General features: G+C 43.8%; 1 pseudogene; it reads right to left on the bottom strand.

Moving 5' to 3' along the window:
- Positions 1–3,428: 3,428 nt before the first annotated feature.
- On the bottom strand, positions 3,429–6,941 carry LOC102149031 (leukocyte immunoglobulin-like receptor subfamily A member 5; annotated as a pseudogene).
- Between the last annotated feature and the right edge of the window lie 13,566 nt (positions 6,942–20,507).

The raw sequence follows: 20,507 nt of genomic DNA, 5'->3' as shown, positions 1-20,507 counted from the left end.
TTATGCTTGTTAATAATTGCTTTATATATTTAGCTGCTCCTATGTTGGGTGAGTAGATATTTACAAGTGTTATATTTTCTTGTTGGATTGTTCCCTTTATCATTATGTAGTGCTCATCTTTGTCTCTTATTACAGTTTTTTATTTAAAGTCTATCTTGTCTGATATAAGTATTGCTACCCCCACTTTCTTTTCTTTGCCATTTGCATGGAATATCTTTCTCCATCCTTTCACTTTCAGTTTGTGAGTGTCTGTAGGTCTGAAGTTTGTCTCTTGTATGCAGCATATAGATGGATCTTGTTTTTTTATCCAGTTGGCCACCCTATGGCATTTGATTGGAGAGTTTAATACATTGACATTTAAAGAAGCTATTGATAAATATGCCATTTTGTCACTTTTTCTTTTTTGGGGGGTATTTTAGTAGTTCTTCTCAGTTCCTTTCTTTTTCTCTTGCTCTCTTCACTTGTGGTTTGATGGCTAACTTTAGTAATATGTTTGATTTCTTTTGTCTTACTTTTTTTCCTGCTTGTTATAGGTTTCTGGTTTGTAGTTACCATGAGGATCCTATTTAATATACTATGCATATAACACTCTATATTGAGTAGATAGACTCTTTAGCTTGACCTCTTTCTAAAAGCTCTACTTTTTCACTCCCCTCCTCCCACATTATATGTTTTTCACATCATATATAGTCTTTTGTTTAGTGTGTGTATATCCATTACCCTCTTATCATTGAAATAGGTAATTTTAGTACATTTGTCTTTTAACCTTCATATTACCTTCACAGGTAGTTGATCTGCTGCCTTTACTATACTTTTACCTTACAAGTGATTTTATTGCCTGTTTTTTCTTGTTGTTGTTTTGGGGTTTTTGATAATTTTTCTCTTTTATCTCTATTTGTGGTCATCACTTTCCCACTTAAATAAGTCCCTTCAGCATTTCTTGTAGAACTGGTTTCTAAGTGATAAACTCCTTTAATTTTTGCTTGTCTGGGAAGCTCTTTATCTCTCCTTCCATTCTGAATGACAGCCTTGATGGATAGAGTATTCTTGGTTGTAGGTTTTGTCCTTTTAGCACTTCAAATATGTCGTGCCATTCTCTTCTCACCTGTAGGGTCTCGGCTGAGAAGTCTGCTGACAGCCTGATGGGCTTCCCTTTATATGTCACTTGTGGCCTTTCTCATGCTGCTTTTAGGATTCTCTCTTTGTCTTTAATTTTAGACATTTTGATTATAATATGTCTTGGTGTGGGCCTCTTTGGGCTTCTCTTGTTTGGAGCTTTCTGTGCTTCCTGAACTTGGATGTCTGTTTCCTTCCTCAGGTAAGGAAAATTTTCCTCTATTATTTCAACAAATAAATTTTCTGCCCCTTTGTCTCTCTCTTCTCCTCTGGGACCCCTATAATACGAATGTTAGCACGCTTGATATTTTCCCAGAGTTCCCTTACACTGTTCTCATTCTCTCTAATTCCTTTTTCTCTTTTCTGTTCTGCTTGGGTGATTTCCTCTAATCTTTCATCTAGCTCGCTGATCCGTTCTTCTGCTTCCTCTACTCTGCTATTGAGTCCCTCTAGTGATTTTCTCATTTTAAGTATTATATTCTTCATTTCTGATTGGTTCTTTTTTATATCTTCCAGTTCTTTGCTGATGTGCTCACTGTGTTCATCCATTCTTCTCTGCATATCTGTGAGCATCCTCATTATATTTTGTCTGAATTCCTTGTCAAGGAGGTCGCTAGTTTCTGTTTCACTTAGTTCTTTTTCTGGTGTTTTGGAGTGTTCCCTTGTTTGGAAAGTATTCCTTTGTCTCCTTATTATGCCTCTTTCTCTGTGCTATTTTCTTTGTACTAGGTGAGTCGGCTATGTCTCCTGATCTTGGAGAAGTGGCCTCATGTATGAGATGCTTTATGTGGCCCAACAGTGTGCTTCGCTCTCATCACCAGACCATAAGAACCAGGAGTGACCCCTTTGTGGGCTACTTTGTGGGCGTCTTCTGCTGTGGCAGGGTTGCTCCCACTGCAGGTACCCAGGGAGTCTGATCTTTCCTTCTTTGGCCAGCTGTTTGTAAATCCGGCTTGGAGGGGCCTCAGCACTGTTGGCTACAAAGTCTATTAGCACACTCTTATTGCAAGTGTCCTCTTAATTGTGTTGGTACCCAGTGTAGCTGGTTGCTAGGCTCAGGGGCATACAGTTGTGATAGGCCTGACGCCAACAAGGCTGATGTCAGTTCTCTTAGGAGTGCAGCTGAGTGGGGCTAGCCCTTGGCATGGAGACACTCAGTTGTTTCAGGCTTTGGAAGGTGGGGCTGATCATTTTTTATGGCTATGTGTGAAGCACAAGTCTTCTGCTGCTGGTAAGCCTCACTCCCCTCTGGACCACATACACTGTTAACACAGTCCTGGTCCATGCACACTTCTCAACCCCCTGGAGCGTAGCCCACCGCCACACTGCAGAGGCCCCCACCTCTGCCCCAATGCCCCCCACAGTTCACCTGGTCCTCACACAAGCCCTGCCCCACAGAGGCAGACACCCTTATCTGCCTGTAGAGGATCAAGGCACTCAGCCAATGCATGCTGAAAAGTAGCCTGAGGGTTTGCTGTTAGGTGGGGCCAGTCCCTAGGGCTGGTTGCCTGCCCTGGCTGAACTGGATTAAATCCAGTTTGTGCTCTAGTGGGTGTGGCAGACCCCTAGTCTAACTTTTGAGACTAGACCCCTAGTCTAGTGGGTGCTCTAGTGAGTGTGGCAGACCCCTGGGCTAACAACCCAAGGGATGCACCTCAATGGCCCCCACCTGTGTCCATATCAGCATGCCTGGACCAGCTCAGAACGACGGCCCCCACCAATGTCTCAGTCTCAGGAGAGGATCCTCCTCTCACCAAGATGCCCCCAGAGCCCACCAGGTGAGTCTTGTTTCACCAAAGGACAGTCAGCCTTCTCTCTGGTGATTTTAGGTTGCTGCAATGAGTGAATTTGTGCATGGGCCCTTTAAGACCCGGATCTTTTCGGCTTTCGGCCAATAGCTTTTCTGGGGTGTCCTCGCTGCAGTTAATAGCCAGCAAAGCCAGATAGTAAGACCCCCATCTCAGTTGGGCTGAGTCCGAAGGATGGTTATAGTAGTATTGTCCCCGCTCCAGACCTCACTCCTCCAGGGACGGCTGTGTGCCTTAGGTTGGCTCCCGTCTGGCCAGCTGAGAAGCTCCGCTGCTCCGAAAGGTGGGTTTTTTTCCTCTCCGGCCAGAGTTACTGCCTCTTCTGCTTTCATCAGGACTGTCCCTTGTCGTGGGGGTTCTTTTTATCCAGTTTTCGGTTTTCAATCCAGAGTGATTCTCCCCAAAATTGTTGTAACCTGGTTGTGTTCATGGGAGGAGGCGTGTTTAACATCTGCTCACAGCGCCATCTTGACGGGAACTCTCACAAGATTTATTGTCAATGTTCTACGTCACTGAATGGTGGATTTGCTGTTTATTGTGTTTGTCTCCTACTGCATCTTGTGTTCTTCTCTGGCTTTGTTGAACCTGAATCAGCAGCATCCTGAGCACCACCAGAATCAAGCCAGCCTCGCCCATCCAGATGAGATCCCACACTGTGTAAACTTGAGGATGTGAGGCTAGGAATTTTGGACAAGGAATTCACAGAGATCAGAACAGACCAAAATCACTCCAGGATCCCTGGATTCCATCGAGGGAACTTGCCTTGTGTTGACAGTATTTGATCCTCTGAGCCCAGCCCCATAACTGTGTATTTCTCCTTACACATTACCCTTGGAGTCTGACTTGTTTTGTGATGGGCTGAGGATATTGGCTACTCTTGAGAAAAAAAATTATAGCGTATGTGTGAGGAGAGGTAAGAATGCCTAAGGGATATCTACTCTGATCGCCAATGAGTCTCTAAAACTAATAAAGCTAATCTCAATCCCTTGAAGTGATCACCTCTGGTGTCTCATCCTGAATCAAATTAGAAAGCAAAGATGAACATTTGGGGCTTCAATTTTCCCTGAGAATGAGAAGCATAAAGGAGTGAGGGTCCGGGTCTCGCTTTTCATTTCTCCACTACAAGGAGTTCTTTTTTGTCTCCTTTGGGATTGCATATTTCTTAGTCACGTTCTTTTCTTCTATCTGTCATTTTTTTGAAAGTAAATGATGGAATATGTACAACACCTCAGGCAATTTATCTAGTATCAAGGATAGCCACAATTAACACAACTTCTAATTATTCAATCATTTTGTAGTCTCAATAGGAAGATTGAAGATTGATAAGAAAAAAGCAAAAAAGATAGATGATAAAATAAAATATTTAGATGGACACCTGGAAAAAATACAGATATTTATAGATATAAGGCAGGCTCTGATAAATTGACAAAGGAAATGTTAAGAACTACCAGGTAACAGTGGGAAGGAGGAAAGGAATACTAAAGATGAATTCTTATGGAAGATGTTTTGGAGGATGAATTGATCCTGGAGACAACCAGGTGATCACAGAAATTGGGGCAGAAATTATGCCTTTCTTTCTTTCTTCCCACATAATGATAACAGTTAATGGTAAAGACAGGACATACTCAGAGTTGACTAGTCCCAAGAGAAAAATTCATGTACTTTTTTCCACAGAAACTCACTGGCATCCAAGTGCACAACTGATTGAGTGTTTTGAAATCCAGGATAGGATTCTTCCTTTGATAGGTAGAGGCAAGAACAAATTCCCAGATATTGATAGAATTTTGTCAATGAGCTCAATCCCGAGTGACTGAGCCAACTAGTCTTCATCTTACGACTCCCGATGTATCCCAAAACTCCTTAACCCAGAAGTGAGAAGTCCGCTGTACTCTGCTCTTCACATTGTGGGCCTGTTCCATAGGCAGCATGAAGACTACAAGTGTGTGTGGGGTGGGGGGATTAAATCAGCACCATGGACAGAGGTGAGGGATGGTGTGTCCTTTTCTCAAACCCTCATCGCTGGGCCTCTGGGCCTCTTCCCCCTCATGCATCTCCTCCAACACTGACCATTTAACATGCACCGATGACCTTAATGCTACTTGAGAAAGGACGCCCCCACGTTAAACCTCCACCTTCATCCTCAAGATCTGTGGGAAATAATCCCTTCTGTAAATATTTGCCCTGTTGTAGGGTAAGCTAGAAAACTAGCAAAAACCTGATGGAGACTGTGATTCCTCTAGGCTAAAAGGGCTCTGCTACTCAACAGAAATGGTTTATCCATCTAGGTGAGGGTCTACAGACCCCAAATATTGCTTGGAACAATGACAGAAGGATGCTGTGGGGCTGTTTCTGCCTTTTCATGTCATCTATAGTCCCATCGCTTTTCCTCAAATGTCAGTGTTTACATCTTTAATTTCTTCCCTGCAGACAAGCTGCACTGCCTGGATACACAGTGGGGGTAAGGCATGGAGAATGTATGGGACTAACTGTCTTTTCCATCCCTCTATGAGCTCAGATCCTCCTGTGGCTGACCTTCCTGTTGCGCCTACCTTCCCATCCCAGCTGAGCTCTCATGGGACAGAGCCGTGAGTTGAAGGTCTGATCTATCAATGGATAACGGGTGGGGGCTCCTCACCTGAGACCAGGAGCACCAGAGGCTCACTCAGTTGTGACAACTGGTAGAGGGCAGAGTCTGGGTCCCTAAAGCACCTGCTGGCTCCTCACATGCCATTAAGATGTTCAGGGGGTCACTGGGGACTGACCACTCAGAGAAGAGTTTGTGCCCCCTGTAGCATCTTTACTGTCCTCCATGGAGCCAATCACAGGGCCCAGGGGAAGTTTGTCTGATTGAGCCCAGCCTGGGGCTGCCGGCCAAGGTGCTGGGAGAGATGATGTCCACCCTCCTTGAACAGAGAGAATCTGCCACAGCCAACATCAGAGTGACAAGGAAGGGTCAGATTCTTTCTGGGGCCATGACAGGGCCCTGTTCATTCAGGAGGAATGGCTTTCTAGGCACATCTGGGAGAAGGAAAATACATGGATTGCAGGGGCTAATTCCTCCCAAAACACCCCTTCTCCAGGCCTTGTCCCCAGGTCTCACTGTCTCTCATCCTCTGTGTCTCTGGCCCAGGAGCCCCACACTCCCCTCACCTCACCCTTTCATCTGGGACTCCCCCAGGAGCAAAGACACCAATAACCTGTCTTGTGCATCAAAATATGTATGGGTCAGGATGGGACTTCCTCAACTGGGATAAGGAGCTCCAGAGTGTCACTGGGGCATGACCACACCTTGGGTTTGTTTCTGTAACAGCCATAGTATCTGAATGTTCCTCTGTGGCTGGGGGTCATAGAGCCCACAGGGATCAGGGCTTGAGACTGCCCATTAGGGTGTTGCTGTGGGTCCAGGGTCCAGGACGGCTTGTGTTCTCCTTCCTTAGTCAAAATGAACCTGTCAAATTCCTGCCTTGAGCCACACTGAAGGGTCACGTTCCCTCCTGAGGTCACCACAGGGCTGGGAGGTTGGGTTTGCTGTAGAATCCTAGGAGAGGAGGAGGCAGCATGTTACATGGGGCTCCAACCCCATCATATCCCCAGGGCTGGGCTGTGAGAGGGGACACACCCCTGAGAGAATACCCCCTTGCTGAGGGCAGAGCCTGAGGCTGGGACCCCTGAGTGTCCTCTCACCTGTCACCACCGCTCCAGGGGGTCACTGTGCTCTGACCAGCCAGTGGGGCTGAAATAGTAACAGGGATATCACTGTGCATATTGTTCTGTCATGTGTTGGATGGAGAACTTGGCCTTGTCCTTGGGTTCCAGTGGGCTCTGTCTGCTCTAGGGTTCTGGGTTTCCCTCTTTATCCAGATGGTACTCCTGTGCCTCCAGGGTCCCCTGATACCCGATGGTCATGGATGTCACCCAGTGAACCACAGAGCCTGGCTTAGCCCAGATGGTGGGTTTGAAGAGGGTCCCTGGAAGGAAATCAGAGTCTGGGGTCCAAAGACCTTCCCCATCTTTCATTATCCCAGCTCAACACCAGGACACTCTTGGTTTTATCACTATCATCTAATAATCACTTGACTAGCTCCTCAGTGCTCAGGGGCTAAAGTAAAAGGTGGGAACATGGCAGCCTGTGGAGGAACCACTTGTTGGAACTCGGGTCCTTGGAACCTGACTCAGACCTGGAAGACAGTCCCTGTGAGAAATTTGCACCCAGATGTCTGAGCTGATTCTCTTCCCATCAGGGACCCATTCCATTTGAGCTGACTGAACTCTGAGGTTCCCCATGAACAAGGGGGTGAGGAGCCTCTGCATCCCCTCCTGCTGTCCCCCTTCCTTCTCTCCACAACTGACTGAGGCAGAGAAGAGCAGAGCAGATGGAAACAATGGCACCTTCTCTGAGTGCTCCCGCTGTGCAGATGGAGGAGACCACAGGCCCGAGGGAAAGAGAGACGCACAGGATGTGGTAAGTCAGGGGTTGCTGCCTCCCATTCGAGTTCCCACAGCTGTGGACCCACAGGAAGGGAAGGGCCCCTCCCTGGGCCTGGCTCTGCTTTTCTCCAGGTCAAGGGCTCAGGAGGACTCCAGGCCCTCTGGAGACATCTCAGCCCAGAGCTGAGGTCTCACCTGATTTTAAGACTATTTCTGCCTGTCCTGAATCCTTCTCAGGGAGGATGAGGGCCCAGTTTCTCTGACAGGCTGGCTCTAAATAGGACATATTACAGATTTCATCAGTGCCTCTGCAAGCAGAACTTACTTTCTGCCTTTGGTAAGTCCCTAAACAAATATTTACTGAACACCTTCTATGTACAAGGCATTGGGGCCAGACACCAGAAGTACGTCCATGATCCAGGTGAACCCATTGTGTATTCTGAGAAACCATATTAACAGCATATGAACAGTCAAAGGCTACTATTGAAGTTAATTTATTTACAAAGGGAAATATGAGAATAACTGGAGATTATGACTAGACAGTGGTTGAGGGAATAGCTGTTTGAGGAGGCAGAGACCTATGGAAGAGGATACCTATGAGAACTTTCTAGAAATGAAAGGACATTCTAGAGAACCCTAAGGACATGGAGAATATCTGAAAGAGAGGAAGAGACAGAAGGGTGGCGGCTGGTCATGCAGGGTGCTGTCCACCATGTGAGGACATCGGATTCTATTTCTAAGAAAAGTGGAATATATAAACAAAGGATTATGCTCAGCATCATTAGCCATCAGGGAAATGCAAATCAAAACTACAATGAGGTATCACCTCACTCCAATCAGAATGGCTATGGTTAACAAGACAGGAAACAATAAGTGTTGGAGAGGACGTGGAGAGAAGAGAACACTTGTTCACTGCTGGTGGGAGTGGAAACTGGTGCAGTCACTATGTAAAGCAGTATGGAGTATCCTCAGAAAATTCAGAATAGATCTACCATATGATCCAGCTATCCCACTGCTGAGTATTTATCCAAAGATCTTCAAAACGCAAAGGCATAAAAATACATGCACCCCTATGTTCATTGCAGTATTATTCACAATAGCCAAGACTTGGAAGCAACCTAGGTGCCCATCAAGGGACGAATGGATAAAGAAGATGTGGTATATATACACAATGGAATACTACTCAGCCATAAGAAATGATGAAATCCGGCTATTTGTGACAACATGGATGGTCCTCAAGGGTATTATGCTGAGTGAAATAAGTCAGAGGGAGAAAGTCAAATACTGTTTAACCTCACTCATAAGTAGAAGATTAAAAGAATGACCAAAAAACACATAGCATTGGAGATTGGATTGGTGGTTACCATAGGGGAGTGGGGGGAGGGCAACAGGAGTGATTAGGCTCATATGTGAGGGGATGGACTATAATTAGTTTTCGGGTGGTGAACATGATGTAATCTACACAGAATGTAAAATATATTATGATGTACATCTGAAAGCTATATATTGTTATAATCCAATGTTACTGCAATTTAAAAAATTTTAAAAAATAAACAAAGGATTGATGATAAGAAATTTTTATGAGGGTCACATTTCCTCCTATATAGCAAATGAAAAAAAAAGAAAGAAAGAACAGTAGTTGAACTCCAACTACTCCAATACTGATATGTCAAACAGGATTGTAAATGATTTATGTGGATTTCTTTTATGAAACTAACATGTCTCTGAATGAGACAAAAAAAAGTTAACCAATGATAGAGATGATACGGAATTTAGTTTTGTTGTCTACCTTTTTTTTTTGAGGAAGATTAGCCCTGAGCTAACATCTGCCACAAATCCTCCTCTTTTTACTGGGGCAGACTGGCCCTGAGCTAACATCCATGCCCATCTTCCTCTACTTTATATGTGAGACACCTGCCACAGCATGGCTTGAAAGGTGGTGTGTAGATCCATGCCCGGGATCTGAACCAGCAAACCCTGGACAGCCAAAGCAGAGCATGCGAACTAACTACTACACAACCAGGCCGGCCCCTGTTGTCTATTTTTGACTGGCAGTTGGGAAGAAATTTGTTGGGTCCAAGCTCTGCAGGAGAACCAAAATGGGAAAGCACAGAAATGTTAAATGGCCCATCGTCTGAGTGTGTGTGTGTAATTGTGGTGTAATCGCACTGTCTGGTTTGGAGGGAAGGAGAAGTGAGAGCTGAGGGCGGAGGGTCACATCTGGACTGATCATGAGCAGCCTTGAGTTCAGAGAGAAGAGTTTGGAGTTTACCCTGAAGACAGTGAGGACCATGGAAGGATTTTGGGCAAGGAAGGGACAGATCCTGAAATGGAAGAATGATTAGAAAGACTGATATGTGGAGGGAGAACTGGAGAAGGGAGTGTGGGCCTGCAGCTCAGAAACCAGGAAAGTGGTGGATGTATCCACACAGGCCGGATGTGTCCAGGTGTGGGCTGTGGGCTGGACTCTGTGGATGAGGAGGACAGCAGGGGTCAGAGGGATTCTGGAGGCTGAATGGTTTTTGTTGGGTGATTGGCTGAGAGATGTAAGAGACAAGGAAGTGAGGGTGACCTTCCCTCTCTGCCTTGGGTGACTGGAGACATCAATGGTGCCTTCAGAGACATAGTGAACCAAGGGGTGGTGGGGGTGGAGGGGCCTGGGGAGTTTGGTACAATACACTTCTGCTCCCACAGGAAAGCACAGCTCTTCCTGCTGGCCCTGGAATGTGGGTTTTCCTTCTCACAAACAGCCCCCTGACTGACATGCTAGTTTCTACAAGGAGCAGGACCTCTCTCCCTATCACTTTGGGGTGAATCATGTGTGTCATTTCTGGCTGTTGAGAGCACCCTTCAATGCTAGGTTTTGCTCTCCACTGCAAACTGTGGAGACTGTTCAGAATTCAGACAAGAACGGTCCTCATCAGAGCTCCTAATTAAGGACAGTGATTTTATGTATATAAAATACATAGGAAGTATGCCTGTTAAAGACGATCAACCCATTCAGGAAGCAGTAATGTTATAATTAATATTTATGTATGTACATATGTATGTCTGTCTGTATGTATGTATTTACGGACTCACTCATTAATCAATCAATCAGTCTATTTATCTATCTACTTACCAACCAGTTTTATAAAGATATAATTGACATACAGCACTGTATAAGATTACGGTGTACAATATAATTATTTCACTTGCATATATTGTGAAATTATCACCAGAATAATTATAGTTAACACCTATCATTTCATATAGATACCAAAAAAAGAAAAATGATGTGCTTTTTTCCTATAATGAGAAATCTTAAAATCTACTCTCTTACCAACTTTCAGATATACCGTACAGCAGTGTTTACTACAGCCATCACGTTGTACATTCCATCCCCAGTACTTATCTTATAACTAGAAGTTAATAGCTTTTGGTCCTCTTCATCCAGTTCTCCATTCCCCCACCCCCTGCCTCTGGTGAACAGAAATCTAATGTCTTTTTCTATGAGTTTGTTTGTTTTAGATTCCACATACACGTGAGATCTTACAGTATTTGTCTTTCTCTGTTTGATTTATCTCACTTAGCATGGTGCCCTCAAGGCCCTTCCATGTCATCACAAATGGTAGGATTTCCTTCTCTTTTTAGCTGAATAATATTGCAGTGTACATCCACTTGTTTATTCTTGATTTTGTTGCTTGTGCAAGAGTGTTGATAAAATCTTGAACAAAGTTTCTCTTAAAACACAGTTTTAAATAAGAACAACAATTATGCATCAGAGAGAGGAGCAAGTTCTACTTGATGAAAATGAGGTGAAATATGAACCCTCATCTTCTGTTAAGTTCTCCTACAACAGAGTGTGCCTTGAGGTCCAGGTGGCCCTGCCTGATGACCAGTCCCTTCTCCTGAGGTAGGTCTAGTGGGAGGCCCTGCAGATCCTAATTTCAAGGACAGGTTGGAGGAGGCTCGTGGGGTCCTGGTCCTCGGAGGGCTTGTGGGTCCAGTATTTTGATCCCCTCTCATTATTGAGATGAAAGTCATCTGCCCTGACCCCAGTTTTAGAAATTTACAGCCTCCTTCAGGTGAACACAGATATGGGCTAGTGTTTGGGGAGTGTGTAGGTAGAGTCCCCAGGACAAAATAAGAACCTAGGGTCCACAGGGCATGCTGCTCTCGTTGTACTTCCAGAAGGGTCACCACAGGTCTCCCAATGTCATCCGCATCAGCCCAAACTCCTCTGCTGCCCCCACAGCCCTAGGTAAAACATGCTGGCTTTGGTTCACACAGTAATGAGTAAATGGGGATGACTCAGCTATGTGTGCCCAGGTCCTGTGGCTCAGATAGAATCCTGGAAGGAAACCACATGAGAGATGATTTGTCTCCAGCAGATCCCAGGCTTCGATGCAGCTCCATCCACAGAACCTGGTCATGTGCCATGAAGAAGCCCAGATTTCCACCATGACCCTCTCTTCCCTTCCCTTTCAGGACTCACCAACACCCCAGGAGGCTGAGGAATTTGGGGGACGTGGTGCTGCTTCTGTTGGGCAGGAGACAGGAACTGAGCAAGGCTGACAAGTTCACAGGATGTGGTGGGCAGGGTCCCCACACCACAGTTTATACAGTCTACAAGGTGCCTGTCACACAGGAAGATGACCAGCTTCTTCTCACCCTAAAGGTGGTGGGTGCTGAGAGTCTGATTTGAGCCATGTCACTGATCACACCTCATGTCTAAAGTATCATATTTAGTTTTCCTAGACTCTACCATCATTTAAGGATTTTTTTTTTTTACTTTTTATTGAGATTATGATAGTGTACAACCTTGTGAAATATCAGTTGCATATTATTGTTTGTCAGTCGTGTTGTAGGTGCACCACTTCACCCTTTGTGCCTACCCCGCACCTCCCCTTTGCCCTGGCAGCCACTAATCTGCTCTCTTTGTCTACATGTTTAACTTCCAAATATGAGTGGAGTCAAACAGAGATTGTCTTTCTCTATCTAGCTTAGTTCACTTAACATAATACCTGAGAGGTCCATCCATGTTGTTGTGAATGGGATGATTTTATCTTTTTTGTGCCTGAGTAGTATTCCATTGTGTATATATATATCATATCTTCTTTATCCACTCATCAGTTGATGGGCACTTAGGTTTCTTCCACATCTTGGCTATTGTAAATAACGCTGAAATGAACATTTTATTGATAGTTTTTATCATAAATGCATTTTGTCGAATGCTTTCTCTGCATCTATTGAGATGATCATGTGGTTTTTGTTTCTCATTTTGTTAATGTGGTGTATCACGTTGATTGACTTGCAGATGTTGAACTATCCCTGTTTCCCTGGTATAAATCCCACTCAATCATGGTGTATAATCTTCTTAATGTATTGCTGTATTCGATTTGCCAGAATTTTGTTGAGGATTTTTGCATCTATGTTCATCAGTGATATTGGCCTTTTTTCTCAGGATTGCTTTAGTGATTTGGGGTCTTTTGTTGCCCTATGTGAATTTTAGGATTCTTTCTTCCATTTCTGTAAAGAGTGTCATTGGGATTCTGATTGGGATAGCGTTGAATTTGTAGATTGCTTTAGGTAGTATGGACATTTTAACTAATTTATTTTTCCAATCTGTGTGCATGGAATGTCTTTCCATCTCTTTATGTCGTCATCAATTTCTTTCAGGAAAGTCTTGTAGTTTTAGTTGTATAAATCTTTCACCTCCTTGGTTAAATTTACCCCAAGGTATTTTATTCTTTTTGTTGTGATTGTGAATGGTATTGTGTTCTTGAGTTCTTTTTCTTTTAGTTCGTTATTAGAGTATAGAAATGTTATTGATTTACGTAAGTTGATTTTATACCCTGGAACTTTGCTGTAGTTGTTGATTATTTCTAATAGTTTTACAATGGATTCTTTGGGGTTTTCCATATGTAAGATCATGTCGTCTGCAAACAGTGAGAGTTTTACTTCTTCATTGCCTATTTGGATTCCTTTTATTTCTTTTTCCTGCTTAATTGCTCTGGCAAAAACCTCCAGTACTACGTTGAATAAGAGTGGTGAGAGTGGACACCCTTGTCTTGTTCCTGTTTTCAGAGGGGTGGCTTTCAGTTTTTGCCCATTGAGTATGATGTTGGCTGTGGGTTTGTCATATATAGCCTTAATATGTTGAGGTATTTTCCTTCTATATCCATTTTATTGAGAGTTTTTATCATAAATGGCTGTTGGATCTTGTCAAACACTTTCTCTGCATCTATTGAGATGATCATGTGGTTTTTGTATCTCATTTTGTTAATGTGGTGTATCACAGATAAGGATAGAATTTTGTCAGTGTCTCAACCAAGGGTGACTGAGCCAACTCAACTTCACTTTATGAATTCCAGTGAATCCTTCAACCTCCTTGACCTGAAAATGAGAGGCTTTCTTTACTCTCTGCCTTCAAGTTTTCATAATGACTCTCAGCAACACTGAGAAGTCAGCACCATGGACAGAGGTGGAGTGTGCTCTTTTTCTCTCCAGCTCAGCTGAAGGTCTTCCCTTTCATGCATTTCCTCTCATACCGACCACATATGTTTCCTCCTGACACCAAGACAGGGCCTGTGTGGGCTGAGAGGGAAAGTACACCATACACTCCTGAGGGATAAGGAGGGAGCTGTTTTAAAGGTGGGGGGGGACTGTCAGCTTACATACACCAGTGTGGACTGTGAGGGCTGAGGACTGAGTCCATAGTCCATTCCCATCTACCTGTGAGGAGAAGCTCACAGTGGGGAGGAGACCAATCTTCTCTCCCTTACCTGTCACCACCAGGGGCAGGCATTAATTTCATTCTGACCAGCCATTCTGGCTGCTGTGACATAAATACTGATATGGCCCTGTAATGTATGAACATGTGAGTTCAATGTAGTAACTGATCCTGTTGCTGGAATCCCGTGGGACCTCTGTATTCTATGGTTAAGACACCCTCCCTTTATACAGATGGCAGACATCAACCTGCAGAAACCTAGGATGTCAGATAGTTATAGTGCTCTACTTGGTGGCCATGTAGCCTGAGTCAGCCCAGATGGACAGTTTGGGAGGGGATCCCAGGAAGGAATCAGACCTAAAGTGTCAGGGGAGTCCTTCTCCCCTCAGCTTCCCTCAGTGTCACTCAAGGCCAATCCCAGACTGGTCACCATCATCCCAGAGATCCTCCATGCTCTCAGAAGCTTCCCAGGGGAGTTCATTAGACTGAAGAATAGGGACTTAGGGATAACTCACCCACGTGTACCTGATCCCACAGACCTCAAAACAGCCCCGTAAGATAGCTCCCTGTGGAAGCATGTCCTCTATCCCAAACATAGAAGCTCCAGGCCTAGTCTGGGCCCCTCAGTGCTGGGGTGAGGTCTGGGGCTTAGCACATCTCCCTTCATCCCAGATATCCCCCTCACTGACCTTCCTGAGTCCCAGGGTCTCATAAACCAAGACCTGGGAGGGGAGGGGACACCATCTCTCCTCTTTTCCCCAAAACTCACTGGTATGGAGAAAGGCAGTGAGGGTTGGAGTCCTGGCACTGCTTTCCATGGTCCCCAGTCATACAGACAAGTTAGAAGGTCTACAGAGCCTGTCAGGACAGACAGATTCATGAGGTAGGACTAGGTCCAGGGTCCATGAGACATGTGATGTCCTCCTCATCTGTGACCTCACAGGAAGAGGAAGCCCCCTCCTAGGGCCTCACTCTGCTCTCCCTGAAGGATGAGGCTGAGAAAAGTGAAGGCTCAGGGGGCCTTTCCGATCAAATTGAGACTCACAAGACCCTATACACTCTGTCTCCACCTTATGCCAAACCCAAATACAGCATGACACTTGTCCCAGAACATGAGGGTAGAAGATGCAGGGCAGGGTCTAGGAGCCAGCCAATTTTAGTTCCAATTCTGACTATGCTTTTTACAGAACCTCTGTGACCTAAGGTAGGTCTCTTCCCTTTCCTGAGACTCTGGAAATGAAAATGTTCTTTATTTCTTCTGCCATCTATGCATCAACCTGTGTTCATTGAGAAGTTACCATGCCCAGGCATGAGATTCATTGGTGAAGGTGACTGATTCCTTCCCTGGTTCATGGAACTCTGACTAGTGACAACGGACAATACAAATATTTAGACAATGGATAATTTGACTATAGTCTTGGTAAGTTGCTGAGAAGGAGAATAAGAGAAAGCAGAGAGGCTCAGTAAGAGGTAAACATCTAGAAACCTTGGTGCTGGGGGTTTGGGGACCTTCTGGAGAAGGAGAGACAAAGACAAGGTAGGGTTAAAACAAGTGTGGTGAAGGGCCAGCATCCTCAATCAGGAAGAGGGTGAACTAGTCTAAGAACTGTGAGTAGTCAGGTAATAGTACACTCAGCTAACATAGGCTCTTGTGCAACTTGTAAGTATTTTTTGGTTTTATCTTTCAGGCAATGAGAAATGTTTCATTAAAGGAATATATGTATAGACTCCTGTTTTCAGAAGAGCACCTCTCTGTAGGGACTCTTCTGTAGGAGGACTGCATTGATATAAACAGTGATCAAATTCCATCACTAATCCAACATCTAGATGATAACTCAATCAGTATTTTAAGTGGTTTATTAGGATTTATTCTGTAGCCCTTACACAAATCCGACAACAAAAATACATCCACAGTTAAGTGGGATGAGACAGGAAGAGTTATTTGTCATTATCATGGTATGGGAAGTTTGGAAGGGAGTCTGCCATGTTCAAATAGACGCAAAGAGCCACCCATGACAAGACACAAGTGTGGTAATTACTCAGGTTGTGTGTGTGTCTGTGGAGGGGAGGTGGTCAACTGGGATGAGTTTGGTTTGTAGGGAGGAGCTGGCTTTACTGAGGCTGGAGTTTAGCTCAGCATGGTCATCAACATCATGGGTTGTCAGGTGGAGATAGTTGAAATTTAACTGAAGGAAGGAGGAGATCTGTGAAAGGGTTTTGTGCAGGGGAGGGTCAGTGACAGATAAGTTTGGGGCCATGAGAATAAGTCGTTTTTTCAGGGAGTGAGGGCCTGGTGTAGGAGACAGGAAGGAAGTGGATAGGGTGGCACCAACAAGCCATCTTGAGTCTTCAACTGAGCTTGACTGTGGTGATCAACTGGGGTCATAGGAAGATGGGCTTAAAGTGTAGAACCGTGGATTTAGTGATTGTATGTGAGGTGGAAAAGAGTGAAGAATTGAGGGCTCTTCCCCCTCTGCCTTGCTTGAATAGAGGAGCCGAGGGGGCTAGTACAGGAAGGATGACCCTAAGAGGAGAAGGAGAATTGGGGAGATGTTTATCTTACTGTCAATTGACTGACAGTGGGAACCACCATCTCCTCCTGACCTGGGTACCTAGTTTTGTTTCTCTCAAACACTTCCTCTCTCTGGCTTCCTTGTTTCAGTAAGAAGCACTACCTTCTCTTCATCACTCTCCATCAAAAGCTCTGAGTCTTTCTGCCTCTTCATCACCTCTTCTCCACCAAACAATAACTCTTCATCTGATACTGTGGATTCTGTCTCTATGTTCTGGGGAAATGCACTAATTGGAAACAATTCACAGGTTTGTTTTTGTTGTTTTTCCTTTCATCACTTAATGGGCATTTGGGCTGCTGTAACTTTTTGTGTATTGTGAATAGTTCTTCTATGAACACACTTGTAGAAATGTTTGTTTGAATACCTGTTTACAGTTCTTTTCCTTTTCTTTTTCATGGTAAGAGCACTTAATATGAGATCTACCCTGCTTATAAATTTTCATGCACAGTACGATATTATTAACTATAGACACATAGCTGGACTCAGATCTCTAGAATTTATAACTCTCGCATAACTGAAACTTACATCTGGAAGGGGAATTTCTATTTCTTTCGGTAATTCTGGTTTTAACTTCATAAGGAACTGCCAAACTGCTTTCCACAGTGGCTGAACTATTTCACACTCCCATCAGCAATGAATGCGGGTTCAGATTTCCCCACATCCTCATCAACACTTGCTAATTGTTTTTCAAATTATGGCCAATCTTGTGGGTGAAAAGTATTATCTCATTGTGGTTTTATTTACATTTCCCTAATTACTAATGAGTTTACCATCTTTCATATGCTTTCTGTCCTTTTATATATCTTTTTTTATGGTAGAAATGTCTATTCACAGCATTTAAGTATTTTTAGTTGGCTTTTTTTGTTGTTGTTGAATTAAAAGTATTCTTTATATATTGTGGATACTAGATCCTTATTAGATATGACTGGCAATTTTTTTCCCAATTTTATAAGTTGTCATTTACACTCTTGATTGTGCTTTTTAATGGTCCTACATTTTAAATTTTGATGAAGTTAAATTCATGTATATTTATCCTGATTGTCCTTTTAGTGTCATATCTAAAAAACTATTGTCAAATCCAAGTTTATGAAGATTTACTCTATGTTTTTATTTAAGAGTTTTACATAACTCTTATATTCATTCTTATTTTTTTTGTTTTGATGAGGAAGATTGGCCCTGAGGTAGCATCTGTTGCCAATCTTCCTCTTCCTGCTTGAGGAAGACTGTCACTGAGCCAATATATTTGCCAATCTTCCTCTGTTTTGCATGTTGGATGCCACCACAGCATGGCTTGATGAGTGGTGCATAGGTCTGTGCCCAGGATCCAAACCCTCAAACCCCGGGCCACTGAAGCGGAGCACACAAACTTAACCACTACACCACCAGGCCAGCCCCTATATTGTTTTATTTTGAGATAATTTTGGCATATGTTGTGTGTACGGATCCAGCCTTCTTCTTTTGCACGTGGACATATCCAGTTTTACCGACACAATCTGTTGAAGAGACTGTTCTTTCCCCATTGAGTGGCTTTGGCATTATTGTCAAAAATAATCTGGACATATGCATGGGCTTATATCTTGTTCTTCCATTTTTTTCCATGCAGCTATGTGTCTGTCCTCATGCCAACACTGCACTCTTTTGATTACTGGGGTTTGTACTAAGTTTGAAATCAGGAAGTGTGAGTTCTCCAATTTTGCTTTTCTTTTTCAAGATGTTTTGGCTTTTGTGGGTCTTTTGCAATGATCTCAAATTAGACAAATGACTTTTTCACTTCTGCAGAAAAAGTCCACTGGGATTTTGGAAAGGGACTGAATCAGTTCTGTTTATTGTCTTGGAGAGCATTGCCATCTTTACAGCATTGAGTCTTCCAAGTCATGATGCTAGAATGTCTTTCCATTGATTTAGGTCTTTCCAATTTCCTTCAGCAGATTGAAAAAAAAACACTACAGGGTATAAGTGTTGCACTTATTTTGATAAAGTCATTCACAGGCATATTTTATTTTGGATGTTCATATGAGCTGAATTGTGTCACCTACAATGATACGTTGAAGTCCTCAGTGCCAGGACCTGTGAATGAGACCTTTTTGGAAATAGGGCATTTGCAGACCACGTAATCAAGTTAAGGTAAGAACCTAATGATTAAGATGGGACCTAATCTTTTTTGCCCTTATCAGAAACAGATAGTGGGCACATAAGGAGAAAGTCATTGAAGACAGGGATACATGAGGACATGTCAGCCATGTGAAGATGAAGGGAGAGATTGGAGTCATGCTGTCACAAATCTAGGAGTGCCTGTAGCCAACAAGAATTAAGAAGAGGCAAGGAAGGAATTTTCCCTAGAGCCTGAATAGTGAGCATGGGCTTGCTGGCATCTTGATTTTGGACTTCTAATCTCCAGAGTTGTAAGATAATAAATTTATTTTCACCCACCTGGTTTATGGTGATGTTATGACAGTGCTAGGAAAGTAGGAGGAGGTGGAAATGTATATAGTGTTTGCGAGACTGGGCTCTGGTATCTGGCAGCCTGACCTCATTCCTGAGCTTTCCACACTTTGGCTCTGTGACTCTGAACATGCTGCTGGATCTCTGAACCTCTACTTTCTCATCATGTAAGTGAAAACAAGATTCATAATTTTGTCATGAGGTTTCTATGAGGGCCAAATTTTTTATTACATTGAAAACTCACAAAACTGCATGCCATCTTGTTACCTGAAGGATATTGAATATCATTATAGAGACATTTCTATGGGGATACCATGAGACTTAGCAGCACCATGATCCATGTCTTGCCCCTACAGTATGGGGAGGGGGCCAGGTACAAATGGGCTACGTGTGGGGACACAGGCCTGTGTCCAGCTTCAGGACAGAAGCAGACAGTGGAGTGGGCTATGGAGGACTCTGACCTGTCACAACCACTTCCAGGGGCACTTTCTGTTGGGAGCATTTTCAATGCCTGCTGTCATTGTGCACATGCAGTGATCTTGGACTGCTGTGTTGTTCTGGGATATCATGGTGACTGGTTCTCCTGGAGCTCAGAGTGTCCCTTTTCTCTAGGCATGGATTGTCAGATACTCATTGCTGGGAAAACAAAGCTAGAAAATCTGGGATCCTAGTGAAGGGAGAGCCCTGGAGGAAATGGGGGACTCTCATCACGAGGCCCCACTTTTTTCTCTTCCCCAGAAGGAAAGTCTAAGAGAAGGAACTACTATCTGTTGGGTATCAGTTATTTCAGGGCCTATCAATGGAGTTTTCTTCTGTTGGATCCTTTCTATCACTCGAATATCATCTCCACTTTAAAGAAGACAACACAAAGGCTTAGGGACATTTTGTCTGCTCTTCAAGGTCAAGCCTCCAGTAAATTTCCATCTGGGAATGGAATCCAGATCACCCTGACCCCAGAGGCTGGCACGCACTGCACACAGCTGCTGCCTTGAAATTACACAGGCTGGGGATTAGACAAAAATCAGGACCTTGAAGCTGGGAGTGACAGTTCTACCAAGTACTCAGGATAACTGATATTACCCCTTTTCTCTTTTCATCTCACCTGAGTGAGCTGGAATTTTGGCCTTGTGATTTCACTGAAACTGCCACAACATTGAAGTAGAAATGATCATTATACAGAAAATACAGGGAAAGTTAGGTGCATTTGGGGGCAATCAGAGTGGCACTCAAGGTGTCCTATTGGCTTGGACTGTTTTGTAAAAGTCAATTCTGTGTATCACTTCCCAACTCTACTTCAGGGACCTCACATTGGCACCATGAGGTTGGACATGAAGGGAGTTTATACACCAGATAAATCGAGAAATGCCTTGAATAAGTGTTTTTAACAATGGATTTTTCAGGGGCAGTAAAGAACCATGCTATCAC

The sequence above is a fragment of the Equus caballus genome, chromosome 10 (assembly GCF_041296265.1).
Source record: "Equus caballus isolate H_3958 breed thoroughbred chromosome 10, TB-T2T, whole genome shotgun sequence".
NCBI classification, from domain to species: domain Eukaryota; kingdom Metazoa; phylum Chordata; class Mammalia; order Perissodactyla; family Equidae; genus Equus; species Equus caballus.
This window is presented reverse-complemented; position numbering and strand designations above follow the sequence as displayed.